The 16,893-nt window shown below is 38.5% G+C and overlaps 2 non-coding genes across 2 annotated transcripts; one reads left to right on the top strand and one right to left on the bottom strand.

The window, feature by feature from the left end:
• Positions 1-4,494: 4,494 nt before the first annotated feature.
• LOC142427203 (U1 spliceosomal RNA) lies at positions 4,495-4,658 on the bottom strand. Its single transcript, XR_012780014.1, has one exon. It is a non-coding gene; the product is annotated as a U1 spliceosomal RNA (small nuclear RNA).
• Positions 4,659-16,393: 11,735 nt separating this feature from the next.
• LOC142427052 (U7 small nuclear RNA) lies at positions 16,394-16,455 on the top strand. Its single transcript, XR_012779887.1, has one exon. It is a non-coding gene; the product is annotated as a U7 small nuclear RNA (small nuclear RNA).
• Positions 16,456-16,893: the final 438 nt, after the last annotated feature.

Below are 16,893 nucleotides of genomic sequence, written 5' to 3'. Positions count from 1 at the left end.
AAGGAAGACCGTTTCAAAGTGGATCTACGAGGCGAGCTGAAACTTTCTCTTAATTGAAGTGTAACTAGGGTTCAGGGAAGAAAGGGTGAAGTGGAGCTGAGTAGAAAATTTCAAAGGGCAGCTGAAGCAGACAAAGTGAAATATTATCATGAAATGGACCAAGAGCCAGAGTCAGAAAACTGGACAACAAGAGCATGTCGTAAACTGAAAGAACTCAAGCAGAAACGCACGCCTCGGATCACAAGATTCTGTGGGCTAAATATTGCATGATGCAGGAAGGGTCTGAAGGAAAGGGAAACAGTACACAGAGTCCCTGAACCAAAAAGTAGTTGACATCCTCCATTTTAAGAAGCAGCATGTACGTAAGAACCCACGATACCGAAGGAAGAAGTGTATGACTACGCTCCCTCCTCCCATTGCTCTGCCTGCTCCCACAGATTCTGGGCAGGAGGAATCTAAGCACCATTACCTTTAAACTTGTTCTCCTTGTTTATTAAGGAGTCTGTTTCATCCCTCCGTTTGTTTATTTATTTATCTATCTATTAATTGACTAATTCTCTTTCCATCTTCTGTTGATACTCCTGCATCTTTCAATATGTGCTCATGGTATCTTGCAACATTACAACGTGAAGTTTGACTTTTCCTTCAGTATTTCTAGTTTGAGATATGCTGAACATATACTTGTTTTTTGACATTCAAATTTGAAATCTTTGCATATTTAATTATACTACTTCGTCTTCTCGAGTTGTTCTTTCAAATTTCACTTCAGCTCTTTAACTTCATCATTTCTCCCATTTGCTTCAGCTGCTCTATGATTAAGCGGAAATTACAGTCTCTTCTTACATCCACGTTGCTCTCATCTTCCTTTCCTGTCTTTTTAATCACCCTTTAACCAAAATGTTATTCATGTATGACATTCTTAATGGCATCCCACAGCCGGTCAGGTCTTCAATCATTCGCATTCAATGGGTCAAATCTGTTCTTGAGATGTTCTCAAAGTTCTGGTGAGATAGAGTCAAGGTTGTATTTTGACACTTAGGAACTTGTTTTAATATTCTCTAACTTCAACCTCAGCTTGCATATGATCAATTATGACTTTTTCCATATTTTGCCTCTGGCCTTGTTTCATAAGATGAATTTATATTAATCATCATCTCTCCCTATAGAAGTAATCAATTTGATTCCTGCATGATCCGTTTGGTGAAGTTCAAGTGTATAGTCACTGTTTATGTTGCTGAAAAAGCTACTTGCAATGGAGAAGTCATTCTATCAAGTAATCTCCAGCTTCGTGTGTGTACTAAAGTCACTATTTTCCAAACATTGTCCCTTCCTCTCTGCCCCAACTTTCCCATTCCAAATGTCTATAATTAGCAATGATTCTTGATGGCAGGTTTGGTCAATTGCAGATCGAGGAGAGTGTTCTTCAACTTCTTCATCACTAACGTTAGTGGTTGATGCTTATCTGAATAATAAGTGCATTAAATTAGTTTCTTTATAGGTAGATAGACATTTTCTTATGACAGACCATGCGGTACTTCATGATAGGTCTCTCTATCTCACATTCCAATTTTTAATGGATGTTTGGAGCTGCTTTTCTCATGGTCAGCCATGCTGCACCAGCAAATGAAGGTCCCCGTGGCTCTCCTCTGTTTATGTCTGTAAGTCGACTGTCCTTCGAATAAACAGCGCTTCCTCAGTCACATTCTGAATGCCTTCCCGCTTGAAGGGGCTCATCTTCCGGCACTAAAAATCCAGACCAAACTCACTCCCATTAAGCTGCATGAGTCAATTAAGTTACTTTAAGTTACATTATGTTACATGAGTCAATATGACCTATAGGAGCGGGTAAAACAGCCTCTACCAGTTTTTCAGACTGTAACTTTACAAGACAAGACAGTCCTGTCTTTCTCCTGAGTCACAGCTGGTGGATTTGAACTGCTAAGCTTGCAGTTAGTAGCCCAACTCGAGACCGCTTCCATTGTTATTGATAAAGTTTTCGATATATCTGGTACGGTTCTGCAGCTAGTCACAAGGTTTTCCGTGGCTAGTACTCTGCAGTGGACAGCCTGTGTCTTCTTTATAGTCTCAGGCGAGAAGCTCGGAAATCTGTTCACCTGGGATGACTACTGTGTTTGAAATACCAGTGAAATAGTTTCCTACCTCACCGAGACAGAAACCACTGCCTTAAGACAAACTTACAGAGTAGTGATGGAAATAGGTGGAGTTACTATAAAATTACTCCCACAAAAAATCACAAGTTTAAGTCGCTGAAGTTGTGCTTTATGCCAAGTATTTAAGGAAGAAATAAAGACAGCTCTATAAAATGTGTAGCTCTCTTTATGTTTGATGATTAAAACGTCCAATCCCTTAGGCCTAACACCAAGAACAAGACCAGTATTTTCAGTTACACTCTGCTATAGTTTACTGTGCCAACCTGGCCGATACACACAAGTAGGATTAACTGAAGGGCAGAGGGATAAATGGCTCGGTGAGCCTCACCTTGGTTGTTCTGTGCCTCAGTTTAAAGGGGTACACTACCTGTGGGATGTCTAGCCTGTGGACTGTGTCGCTGTAAGTTTAGGTCCCTTTAAGCCCACACGATTGAAATGTTCATCTCTGGAGCTGGGGACCGACAGTTGATGACAGTTGGGGACCTGCCTTGCTGTTTGCTGCCTGGGTATATATAGCCCAGCTCTCTCTAAAGAAGGGGACTGGCAACTGGCAGCTCTCAAACCTTGAAGGACTGCTAGTGTCTCACTGCTTTATAATTTAACTGTTAATTTCTTGTATTATCTATCTGTATATAATTTAACGGTTTATTTCTTGAATTATATATCTATCTTTATAAATATATTTATATATAATTACTAGCAATCTGGTTTGTCTCTCTAGAGAACCCTGTCCAATACACACTCTTTCTTGTTAACATTGTATGAGAAATTCTGTCCAGTGTATAATGATCTCTGATAGGACAAGAAAAAGCAAAGCTTTCTTTATATGAGAATAATGTATTTTTATGTAGAAAATTCTACAAATTCTTCATAAAATCTAGAAAAACCAATGCATAGAATTGCATCCTCTTTCTGGTAATACACGATGGAAGAGTAAACCTCGAATCCTGAGTCCTAACATACATTCTAACACACTTTTCCATTTTTGTGCTTGAGATAAGCTTGCCTGTCACTAAAAACTCCAAGTTACTTTTCTCCATTTTTGTCACACACCCCCATCCCACTTCTTGCCCAGCCCCTGGTTTCCCTGTAGTCATCAAAGTCTTCTCTATTGGTGTGCAAACCACATTTCTTTGTTTTCCCTTATAATTATGGTGATATTAAGTATCTTCATGAGATATATTGAATTTTAAAAGCATACTGTTCTCTAGTTTTGACCATGTCTTTCAGTGTTTAAGAACATTATCACTGTTTTTTATTTATATATAAAATTCCAGAGTATGAATGCATCACAGTTTGTTGATCCATTCCTCTATAGTTGGGGCTTTTGGATGCTTTTTCCCATGTTTTTGCTGTTGTGGAAATTGCTGCAATAGACAAAGGTGTACATATGTCTATTTGCGTTGTATTCTTAATTTATACAAGGTAAATATCCAGTAGAGATTGCTGGATCATAAGGTATTTGTATTTGCATTTACTTAAAGAAGTGATATACTGATTTCCATCGTGGTTATGCAATTCTGTAATCCCACCAGCAATGTACAAGTGTTCCTATCGCTGCACACCCTCCCCGGCATTGGTTAGTTTCTCCTTTATTGAATTTTGCTAAAAGTGTCTGTGTGAGGTGATATCTCCTTATAGTTTAATTTGTATTTGGCTTATTACTAATAATCAAAAACATTTTTTCATATGGTTGTTTAATACTTGGGTATCATTTTTGGTAACTTGTCTATTGATATCTTGTGTCCACTTTTTGATTGGGTTATCTGTGTTTTTCTACTTAAAATGTGACAGTTTTCTATAGATTTTGGAAACTAGCCTTTTATCTGATAAATTATTACTGAATAATTTCCTCAATTTGTGGATTCTTTCTTGATTCTTTTCTTGAAGTTTTTAATGTACATAAATGTCATATTTTAGTAGATTCAAGTTTTTTATTTTGTCTTGTATAGTGTGGGCATTTTACATTATTTCTGTCTTGGATTAGGGTCCTTAAGTTTGTCCCTATATTTTCATTGATGATAATAATAGTGTTATTTATATTTAGGTCTTTGATCCCTCATGAGTTTGTTTTATACAGGGTTTGAGTTCTGTTTTATTCTTTTGCAGTTGAAGATTCAGTTTTTCCAGCTCCATTTGTTGAAAAGCTGTCTCTTGACCACTTGATATGTTTTAGTTCCTTATGAAAAATAAGATATCTATACATTCTTGGTTGTATTCTGAATTCTCCATTATAACTATTGGTCTTCATAGCTATCGTTGTACCAGCGTTCGGCTGTTTGGGTTACTATGGCCATGTAGAAAGAACTCCTACTTTTTTTTTCAGGGGAGAGCGCGAACGCAGCCCCCCGCTACTACAAATTATGCAGTCGAGTTTCCTGCATTTGGGGAAATCGCAGGGGTCAGCATACCCTAAGTGTAATGGATGAGCCTCACCCTGGGGAAACCACCTTCCTGTTCATGGTGTCTCCCCTGCCAGGTAAGTATTTTTGTTTTTATTTTTAATAACATACTTGTCCTGAGATGTCTCATAATGTCCCATGTTGTACATTATTCCTCTCAGCAACGAGTAATGACTCAATTTGTTACCCTGTGGGTGTTTACTTGATAGTCTTTGGCGGTACGGCATCAGTGGTAATGAGGGCTTCTAGATTGCACGTGTTTCTGGAAAACAATACAAATACACACATGAATAGCATGATAAAAACTTCATGAACTTCTATCATGACACCGCTATACTAATGCTTACACTACCACCTTCTCAAATATTATCCAACTGTGTCAATCAGAATGTAATATAACAGACTGTGATACAGCAGATTAAGCATTGGGCTACGAATCACAGGTCAGCAAGTTGAACCTGCTTATGGGGAAAACGGCTATCCTGTCCCATAAATATTTACGTTATTGGAAACCTAAATGGGCAGGTCTACTCCTCCTATAGGGTCACTGTGAATCAGAATAGGTTTTTATGGCAGGAGGTAGGTTAGGCAGTTCTCATCTGATTTCAGTGTTTCCTTTTGAGTTCCGGAACATATATTACTAGCGTGCTCAAGAGCATTATTTGAGAAGCTATTGTTTCTAAAAGGTAACACAGAGTAAAGGTCACCAGCATGTATGAACTCTACAAAGTTGGATTTCCTGGTCTGAAATCCCAGACATGCCACCAATTGTGTTACTTTGTAACTGTGTAATTTAGTTATACCATTTATGCCCCATTTTCTCATCTTTTAAATAAGGATAATAACAATTATATCATATGTTGTGAAAAATGAATGCATTCTTACTTCCAAGTAATTTATAAAAGACTTTGCTAATTGTTAGTGTAATATAATTTGAATTAATAAATGTCTCCACTGTTATGGAGTGAATTATATTGCCATAGAAAATGTATTGTAAATCTTAAACTTCTATACCTGTGGTTATAACCTCATTTGGGAGTAGAGTAGGTTGTCTTTTGTGGTAACGAGCTAGTATTCGTAGAGGGTGCGTCCTGAGTCAATGTCTTTAGAGATATGGAAGAGATGAACAGACCAGGAGAGTGAGAGGGTATAAGACAGATGCTAACCCCATGCACATTTGCAGGCATCTGGAAGCAGACCACAAACAAAGGAGTTTCATCAAGAACAGGTGGTCTGAAGGTGGGTTCTCAGGGTTCTAAACCAGGAGGAAATAGATAACGGTGAAAGTTACCCACTGGTAATGGTGATATTTCCATTATAGCAACACCAGAAAACTAATAAAATGGGTGAATAATGGGTAAACTATTCAGAGTTTTTTTTTAAGATTTAAATTCATTTAGTCTCATGTTATGATTTTAGAATTATTTGTTCTAATTTTTCAGCAATAAACACAGAAATCGTGATGATATTTTTTTTCAAGGCATGGAATATGATTGTTAAAGGATAACTACACCATATAACTTTTTTTAACTCCAAAGAGAAATAAGACAACGTGTCCCATTGTGCTGTCACTGGTGGGGTCACACTGCCCGGGGCAGGATGACATGCTCACCATTGGAGCAGAAAACAGCTGGAGAAGAAGACAAGATGTTTACTAACCAAGAACTGTCTCCTACCCATCCTAGCGTCAACGTTCTTAATGTTCCCCAACAACCCCTCTCTTCTCCATTTGTGGGAGACAACTAGAGGAAGTATCCCCTCTGTGCCCTTGTCTAATTGATTTCCAAGAACATTCTTTTTTCTGTGTGAGAGTATTTTGGTTTTGCTTCAGTGACTGGCAGAGGCCCAGATTTTCTGATTATTATAAGACACTTAAATAATCAAAATTCTTTCTCAACTAGTTAATTTCCATTAAGACACAAATATCTTTCTTTGGGTACTTTCCCATTTTCCTAGGAGAAACTTCCTGTGACCACACTGCACTGAACTACGACCCCAGTGTATTAAACTCTGTGCAGCTAAGCTCTGGCAATTTCCATAACTCTTTGTTTTTAATTGTTTTACCTTTCTCAGTTTTTGTCCTTAACCCTCTCCTAAATTTGTGCTCATTATAGACACAAATCACTTCTCTTATGCTGCTAAATTCAATTGTTGACTCTCAATTCACATTTGTAAAGCTTTAGCAGTATCTCATGCAGTAACTTTGTGTCTTCTCCTGACCACCATTTCTTTACTCAGCTTACTCTGTGTTCTTTTGATTCCTTGCAGCTTCAATGGTTCCATATTCTTGGTCTCCTACTCAGATACATTCTTGACTCTCCCGACTCTGGAGATGTTTACATAGATCCTGAATTCTTCTAACATTATATGATTTACTTAAGAATTACTTGCATTGCTTATTTTATCTTTCCTCTGATAAAATATATGCTCTACGAAAGTAGAAAGATTGACGCTATTTTCACTGATGTATTCTAAGCATCTGCGTGGGTTAAGTAATAAGTATTTCCTGGATGAATGAGTGAAAGTTCTTATAAATGGATCAAATGAAAGAAATCTGAAACACTGTCTAGATTACACAGTTCTGTATTATCTGCTTTAGGAAGTACAGTGGAATAGATATCAGCTTTGCAAATTTGGGATGAGTAAGGACAAGAAAAGTATCAAACCCAGTTACATAATTTTGTGTCAACTTGACGTATAAGAGGTGGAGTCTAGCCTGTCAATCAGGTCACGGCCTGATAGTGCCTCTTTGTGGGTGCGACCTCCTCATCAGGAGGATCTTGGGAACCTCTTTCGGCCTTCACCTTCCTGTTAACACCATGTGGAGACAGACTTGTGCCAGCTCTGTGATGCTTCCGCCAACCATTGGATCTATAAGACTCTTCACTCACTGGACTGCGAACTTCCTGTATTCTGCATCATTACTTGTGGCTATCTGAGTCTGAGGGATTTATGGACTGGTATCAGACTTATAGACTAGTATCAGACTTATGGACTTGATATGGACTTGGCAGGGATGTATATGTAACCATAACTACTTCTTGATATGTATCATTGGATTTGTTTCTCTAGTCCACTGGCCTAAGACACTAGTTTTATTCTTTGAGAAATGCAAACAATTTTCCAATTAATGTATATAAAAGTTTAGCTCATTCCCCATGATCTAGTCTTATAAAAAATTATTTCTTATCTCCTTTATTATTTAGAAGGGTTTTTACAGATCCAAACACTCATAATCTTAGTTTGAACTTTACACAGTTCTTCAATTAACTTATTTAATAGACCATGTGTGGAGTTATATTTAGAGTTTAAATGTCTAAGCAGAGTTTGCAGAAGGCTATATTTACAGGGGCAACCCAAAATTTCTTTATGAGTCTCAAAATAAATCAGCCTCCATTAAATTCTTTGTAAGTATTCACCAGCAGTGTGAATAACCTTGCGCACAGTGCACTAGAGAGTCCATCGCTGTTACTTCTGTTCCTGATCTGGGGTTGTGAATGTACCCTTAATAGAATCTGGGCTGCTGGGCCGCCTGGTCATGAGCCACATCCTGACTGCCTTAATTGGAGTGTCCGTAACCAAGTTTTGTAAGTTCTTCTCTCTAACGTAATATATTTTCTCCAGGCATGGTTCGGTTCCCTCTTCTATCGTCCTGTTACTAGTTTAGGGTTTTTTCTTACCAAGAGTTTGGCCTTTGAAAGACATAGGGCATCATAAGATATTTTGTTTAGAAACTCCTAGGAGGAAGAAAACCTAATCAGAATGACAGGCCTCAGCATTTGTTGCTAGCTCCCCACCCCCACCTTCTCCTGATGCTCACCAGGTACAGCAAGGTTAAAGGTTCCCATAGACACAAGACTCAGGATCTTCCTTCGGGCTAGCACAAAGGTTCTGGGGAATGGCCCAAGCTGTTGTCATGGTGTCCAGACATACTCTGTCCAATCACCACCTTGGCTCCCTCATCCTGTGGCAGTATCATCTATCATTTGGCTCTCCTGAAAGTTCCCTTTGCCCTCCCAGGTCTCTTTAAGTCTTGGAATTTCTGAAAAGTCTTGGACGCCAGCAGTGCCTTATGCTAATGGTCTCCTCCATCTAGATGATACATCAGGGTCTTTCTCTCATCTTTTCCTCTTTAAGACTTAATAAATATTGGTGCTAAATTAAATGTTGATATTTGGGTCTCTTTTGTACCCGAAAACAAATATGAAGAAGCGTAGTGCTCTGTGAGCATCTGCTTTTTGTTTATGTGATAGCTGTGTGGTAGCATGTCAAGCAGCAAACCTACCTTCTGTTCATATTATAGAGAGAGCTCATTGAATGAACAAAGCAATTCAGACTTAGGCAATACCTTGAAAGGCTTCTTCAAAATATGGCAACTAATGAAAATTTTCACAGAGGTTAAAAGGAAGAGATTTCATGTAAATTCAGAAATTCACAAGCTGATCAAATTGGTTGGTATTTACAAAATGCTTTAGTGGACACAAGACAATGGCAAAATCTTTAAACATTGTTTTGTCAGCAGTAAAACTTGAGTCACTTCATAACAACTTATCCAATGGCTATTTCAAGGCCAATCTGCATGAATCGTCCTCTTGGGCACTTGCTTAAGAGACTTTCTGAGGGGCGCTGGCTAGTGGAAAGGCAGCTGAGTGCACAGCTAACAGAAGAGGGAAAAATGGAGTCTAGTCTCTGCTTTGGTAAGTCTCTGGTTCTGTATGATAGTTATAATTTTTCCTATGCCAAGTACCTACTTTTTAAAAAATTTAAATTTTATTTTATTGCTGGCTCTTACAGCTCTTATCACAATCCATACATATACCAATTTGTCAAATACATCTGTACAGATGTTGTCATTATCTTTTTCGAAACATGTTCTTTCTACTTGAGCCCCTGGCAATTAGCTCATCATTTCCCTCCTGCCCCCTCCTCCAGCCTCCTCCCTCCTCTATGGTCCTTGATAATTTATAAATTATCCCCCCCTCATATCTTACATTGACTGCTGTCTCATTTCACCCACTTTTCTGCTGCCCTACTCCCTGGGATGGAGGTCATACTTCGATCATTGTGATTGGTTCCCCTTTACTCCCCCCACCCCCAACCCTCACCTGCCTAGCACTGCTGCTCTCCTTATTGGTCCTGAAGGGTTTGTCTGTTCTGGTTTCCTTGTCTTGTGAGCTCTTCTCTGTACCAATGTACATGTTCAGGTATAGCCAGATTTATAAGATTTAATTGGGGTCATGGTAGTGGGGGTGGGTAGAAAGCATTAAAGAACTCGAGGAAGGTTTTGTGTTTTGTCTGTGCTGTACCACACCCTGACTGGCTCTTCTCTTCCTTGTGGCCGTTCTGATAGGGGGTGTCCAATTGACTACTGATGGGCTTTGGGTCTCCACTCTGCCCCCCCCCCTCATTTCTACTGATAGGCCTTTTGTTTGTTTGTTTTGTTTTGGGCCTTTTGAAGCCTGATCTCTGATTCCTTCGACACCTCATGATCACACAGTCTGGTGTGCTTCTTCCATGTAGGCTTTGTTGCTTCTTTGGGGACGCGGTGTGGGAGATGTGCCGATCTGACCCCAACACACCGGGTGAACACTAAGGGTGTCTACCCGTGTGGCAAGGGGAGCAAAGCAACAAAGTCCCCAAGGAATGCCAAAGGTGAACTTGGGGGCCAGGGTGTGGCACCCCAGTAGACTCAACTAGAAAACACTCATAAAGGTCCACAACAGACCTGGAATTGTTTGGGGACTTTTCAGTTTTTACTGTTGATTTTTCTTTCTTCCTTTCTTCCCTTTTTTTGTTTTGTGTTTTAGCTGTTGTTGATTTATTTTTTGTCTTCTTTTTGTATTGTTTTGTTTTGCTCTTCTTTATTTTTGCATGAATTATTATCTATACGTGTCTATCTGGACAAGATAGGTGGGATGCACAATCTGGAGGAGAGAACAATGGGACCGATAGTTCCAGGGGGGACACAAGAGAAGGATAGATGGAGGAAAATGAGGGGCGCCAACAAAACCATGGACAATGGAAGAATAAGTGATCTAAAATTGATGACGAGCAGGGAATTGGATGCCTGGGAAATTTAGCAGAGAAGAATTACCAAAACCCGAATGAAGGTCAAATATGATGGTGGCACCGGAGGAAAGTAAAGGGAATAGAGGAAAGAGCTGGAGACATAGGATATTTATACAGGTCTAAATACAGGTCTGTATATATGTAAATTCATTTATATACAATGACAGGGGAATAGAGCTATGCACATATATTTATTTATAAAGTATTACCCTCAATGCAAGAACAATTTGTTCTACTAAAACAGCACTTTGTCATGTTCCCCTTCCCTGACATGATCACTGAAGACAAAGCAGGTACATAAGCAAATGTGGTGAAGAAAGCTGATGGTGCCCGGCTATCAAACGATATAGCATCTGGGGTCTTATAGACTTGAAGATAAACAAGCAGCCATCTAGCTGAGAAGCCAAGTACCTACTTCTTTTGAACTTTTTGTAAGCTGAACTGGGGAGGCCCGTGGGTATTTCCAGGAATGAGTGGATGTCCAATACTTATCCTTAGCCAAGATAAGGGTTAGGCAGGGTGCCTAGTGATGCCTAATATGACATTTGAAATTCAAAACTCTCCCGCAGACTCCTTGGGTATTCTGTTTACATTGTTTAGGGCAACAATATTGATGAGTGGTTTTAACAGGTCCATGCACTCTAGCTTTGCTAAAAGAGAGGGATGGAAACATTTGCCCTGTTTTATTGAAACAGATTCTTCATATTTATTTTAGTGATGGATAATCCAGAAATGAAATTCATCATGTTTTACTATGAATGAACTCAGTAAAACTGAATCTGAAAAAAAACAACAACCAAAAAACTGAATCTGAACGTACCTTACATTTCCCTGTCTCGACTATCCTGATGCTTTATCTTGCCTTATGGACTACATCTTTTTGGTTTTCAGTTTTGTACTACATCTTTTATTTTCACTAAAACATTCATGTGTGCATGCCACCTATGGAATCCTGCAAATTCATTCAATTATTCTTATAAAATCAGTAAGCTGACACTTGGGCCTTGGGTCTCCACTCTGCACTTCCCTCTTCATTTAATATGATATATATATACATATGTACATATACACATATATACACACACTTATATCTTTTTTTTTTTTGCATGATGCCTTATAACCTGGTCCCTTGGGCACCTCATGATCGCACTGGCCGGTGTGCTTCTTCCATGTGGGCTTATTTGCTTCTGAGCTAGATGGCCGCTTGTTCACCTTCAAGCCTTTAAGACCCCAGACACTATCTCTTTTGATAGCCGGGCACCATCAGCTTTCTTCACCACATTTGCTTATGCACCCATTTGTCTTCAGCGATCCTATCATGGAGGTGTGCAGTCAATGATATGATTTTTTGTTCTTTGATGCCTGGTAACTGATCCCTTTGGGACCACTCGATCACACAGGCTGGTGACCCAAGGCCCAAATGTCGGCCAATGGAGATCCCCTCATAGAGGGGTTTAGGAGAGGAGATGGGTTAATTAGGGTGTGAGGTAGTATTGATGAAGAACACAGCTTTCCCCCAGATCCTGGATGCTTCCTCCCCCCAACTACCATGATCCGAATTCTACCTTGCGGGTCTGGATGGGACAGAGTCTGTACACTGGTGCATTTGAGGGCTGGAGGTACAGGGAATCCAGGGTGGATGATACCTTCAGGACCAGGGGTGTGAGGGATGATGCTGGGAGAGTGGAGGGTGAGTGGGTTGGAAAGGGGGAACTGATTGCAAGGATCCACGTGTGACCTCTTCCCTGGGAGAGGGACAGCAGAGAAGGGGGGAAGGGAGACTCCGGATAGGGCAAGATATGACAAAATAACGATATATAAATTACCAAGGGCACATGAGGGAGGGGGGAATGGGGAGGGGGGGGAAGAGGACCTGATGCAAGGGGCTTAAGTGGAGAGCAAATGCCTTGAGAATGATTGGGACGGGGAATGTATGGATGTGCTTTATACAATTGATGTATGTATATGTATGGATTGTGGTAAGAGTTGTATGAGTCCCTAATAAAATGTAAAAGAAGAAAAGAGGAGAAAAAAATGATTAGGGCAAAGACTGTACAGATGTGCTTTATACAATTGATGTATGTGTATGTATGAACTGTGAAAAGAATTGTATGAGCCCCAATAAATTGTTAAAATAAAAAAAAATCAGTAAGCTATGAGTTTGAATAGACTCTATAGCATTGAGTTTGATTTTGGGTTTTTAAATGCAGTCTATACATTTTTTCAAGGTATAGGCTGTAATCTAATTTTAGTTTTAATTTATAATTATTTGACTTTAACTTCTCATAACATTTCATTTAAAAAGTTATCTGGTATAATAAATGCCAAACATCTCACAAATTGTTTTTTCACTCTTTTGAAACAGTTGTAAAGATCAGAATTTTCAGGACAGGCTGAAATCTGATTATATTTCATGAATATTCCTCTTTGTGACTATAATTTGGTCAGTACTTAGCATCTATATGTCACAAAACTTTCTGATCATGTTATATTATTTTTAAAGTGAATTCTTGTTATTTATTAATAGCAGGGCAGTATATTCTACTATAACCATTTAATCTATTATCTTTCCTGATACACAACCTGTTTTACTTTGATGAGATATTTTATAAATCTTTGTTTCTCTTAAGTAATTGAAATTAGATTTTTTGCCAACTAACTTATGAAATCCAGAAGGAATATTCCCTAGAAACGCACTTACTTTGTCCACGTGCTGCATTTTTTCCCAGTGATTTTCACACAATCAGAGTTCATAAGATGTAATCTAAAGCAAAGCTACATTACCACTGATCTCCTATTCAACACACCTTGAAACACTGATGCTGAAATTGGTTACAATATTTCATTAACCATAGAAATTGGAAATGATGGCTTTGACATATGAGGTGATGACCCAAAACATGTAATGGATTTAGAGATTTGAGGTCCTTAAAAATAATGTCTATGTAACCTTTGGGATCAAAGTATTTTGATCCTAAGGTGAAGCCACTTTAATTTGTTGATATTATTGCTTTTTAGGACATAGTATTTCTATTAAGAGCCTATATTCATTGATTCAAAAACTATGATATTATGGTAATACATTCATGTATTGTTTTAAAAGAGATATTTGGGTTGAAAACACTAAAATGTAAATTACAATTGTTAGCTGATAGTCATGCCTAATGGTTCAACTGTAGTATATTTTCTTTTCAAACCATGCATTTTATTTTACCATAATACTTTGAAATTATTTTAATGTGTAATATTTTCTGATTATTTTGAAAAATCATTTTAAAATTTGTATCATAAGCTTTCATTTATATATAACACTGAACTTAGACAAACATATTTCATTAGATTATTCCATTCTTTCATTTGAAGCATACCTATGATTTTCTTTGCTTTCCAAAAATACTTGTAAGCCAAGCAAAATTTTGTTCAACATTTGTTCAATACAAATTTACCAAGATGCAAAATCCTCCAAACAACAGATTAAGTGGTGATTCTGAAGAGTGATAAAATCAGACCTATGTCCTGCCCTCTGGAACATAGGGTCTAATTGGGAAACATTTCCAATAATCTACCCTATCTACTGATTTTAGTTATGATACGTGAAAGGGCCTAAGGACTGTTACAAAGTATCCCATCTAACCCACTGTTACTGGTCTCTTAGTTTGCTGCACATGGGGGCTTGCTTGTTGCTGTGGTGCTGGAAGCCATGTCACCAGGATTTCTAACTCTACTCACGCCTGGCAGGTTTCAGTGGTGTTTCAGAGAAAGACAAGAAGAAAAGACTGGTTGTATTTTTCTGAAAAGAAGCCAGCGAAAACCTAAGCTTTTCATTCAATGCTGCACAATTCAATCAGTTTGCATATATCATAAGAAAGTATCCATTGCTGGAAGGAGAAGTCATGTTGTGGAAGTACAGGGCCTGTGAAATGGATTCATATAAGAGATTCTGTTGGTGATTATGAGGTCAGTTCATGATTGGACAACATTTCATTCTGCTGTAAGCAAGGTTGCCATTAGTTGCTGGCTGCTAATTATTGACATATTAAATCTTACATAGAGAGATGACCGTGCCTACTGAGAAAGGAACACATATAAGTGCCAAAGAAAAGTCATAGACGTACTGCCATTCTTTACAAAGAGAAACCTGGCATTTTAGCTGGTTTGGAAGAAAGTGAACCAAACTACTGCCATTGAGTAATTCTGACTCATAGCAACTCATAGCAACCCTATAGGGACAGGGTAGAACTTGCCCTTTCTGTTTTCTCAGGCTCTCAGTCGTTCCAGGGGCATAAAGCCCTGTCTTTCTCCTTCATCTTTATTCTAGACACTCCGGTAAAGAGATACAGCATCCAGAACAAGATTTAAACTAGAAGCTTATGCTGAAGAAAGTTCTTTGAAGAACTATATTTTATTAAGCATTATATCTTGAGTTATAAAAATTTTAAATATGGGTTCTTCAAATTTCAAAGACCATGACAATAACTAAAGCAATTGATATCATTTTATGTATTGGAGAATTATTTTTTAAAAAATCAGACAGTGAAATAAATTGAGTTACATTCACAATTAAAATGTGGGATTCAGAGACAAGAACCAGTTTTTCACATGCAGTTGTGCTTTTAGTCGGGCTCCTAATGAAGTCTATTAGACTGCTTTAGTCCGCATACTCATTTTTATGGAAGAGGCTGTTTTGCATATTTCATGCACACCACTTCATAAACTCTTAGTCCACCTTTGTTCTCAGTAATTGCAAAGAGATAAGCCTTTAACAGGTGTTTGAGACAGCCTCTCAAGGTCGTACATCATCTGAGAAGTAAACATAATTCCACAGGCAAACCCCTGTGACAAGAAAACCCACACAATTATCGTGGCTTGGTATAGGCATACTTTCCTTGAGAGACTGCTCAGACTCCTTAAATTACTCATTAGCACAATTAGGATAACTTTCAGACAGTAGAATATAGTTTCATCTCCAGTTAAAATATTTAAATGTTGACCATTAATACATGTATAGGAAGGGAGCCAAGACATTTCCAGAAACAGTGATTGGAGCAAGGAGCCCTGTTGGCACAGTGATTATATGTTGATCTGCTAATTGCCAAGTGGTGCTTGAAACCACCAGCTGTGGCCCAGGATGAAGACACGACTTTCTGCTCCGTACCCCGTTCCTGTGGCCCAAACCCACACGGAACTGCGCGGTGCTAGCGCGCCCCTAAGAGTTGGAATGAACTTGATAGCAGTGCTTTTGTTTTCGCCTTTCTCTATTTGAATTACTGAACCCACTCATGGTACCCATGTAACTGGAGTTTAAAGAACCTGGAGCGTTACATTACCAGGTTGCAGAAATAAAAATTTTTTTCTTGTAAACCAGTTAGACATCTGTTATAAACTTTCTGTGGGGAAAAAAACACATTGATTTTAATTCAAGTAATACTAGCTGCACTCATTATTGCCTGGAGGTAAGGTACCTTAATGAAACTTGTCAAATGAATTGATGACCAAAATGAGACAAAGAAAAATACCCACACTGGTATAATCCTTTAGTTTTCACAGGAGAAAGTGACCAAAAATGCCAGTGTTTCTAGCAAGTATTGAAATTGCTTTAGCATGCACATTAAGTACCATTTACAAATGGAAAAACATATACATATTTTCACTACCTATTCATAATTTCATTGTAACAATAATATACACGATAAAGAACATTCGATGATTTAAAGAAAACAAAACCATTTCATCCATAAAAAAAAAACATACAAGTGTTACAGCTCTTTTAGAATTTGTCTAGCAGGTTTTCTGTTTTTTTCCGGAAACCCCCTCCTACCAAAATAAACCCCAAAACATACAAATACCAAAACTCACAGCCATCAAGTCGATGGCAATTCCTACCCTATAGTAAGTACACTGTGGAAGTACCTCTGAGTTCCAAGGCTAAATAGTTTAATGCATTTAGTTGATGCTATATCGAGATGTAAAATTTAAGCCATATTTTGAAATCTAAATGTCAATATCATCTGCTTTTTTTCAGTATACATTTGAAGGCTAACTGGGTCCCTGGGTTTTTTTCCCCAACCCCTATTTCCTGGCAGGAAGTCCCAGTGGCCCAGTGGTTACAGTATTGGGTGATTAACTGCCAGGTCATCAATTGAATTTAACCAGCTTTCCAGGGAGAAAGATGAGGCTTTTTTGCTCCAGCAGAGATGGACAGCCTCAGACACCCAAAGGAGAAGTTCTACTCTGTCCTACAAGGCTGCTGT

The sequence above is a fragment of the Tenrec ecaudatus genome, chromosome 14, assembly GCF_050624435.1.
Source record: "Tenrec ecaudatus isolate mTenEca1 chromosome 14, mTenEca1.hap1, whole genome shotgun sequence".
NCBI lineage: Eukaryota > Metazoa > Chordata > Mammalia > Afrosoricida > Tenrecidae > Tenrec > Tenrec ecaudatus.
This window is presented reverse-complemented; position numbering and strand designations above follow the sequence as displayed.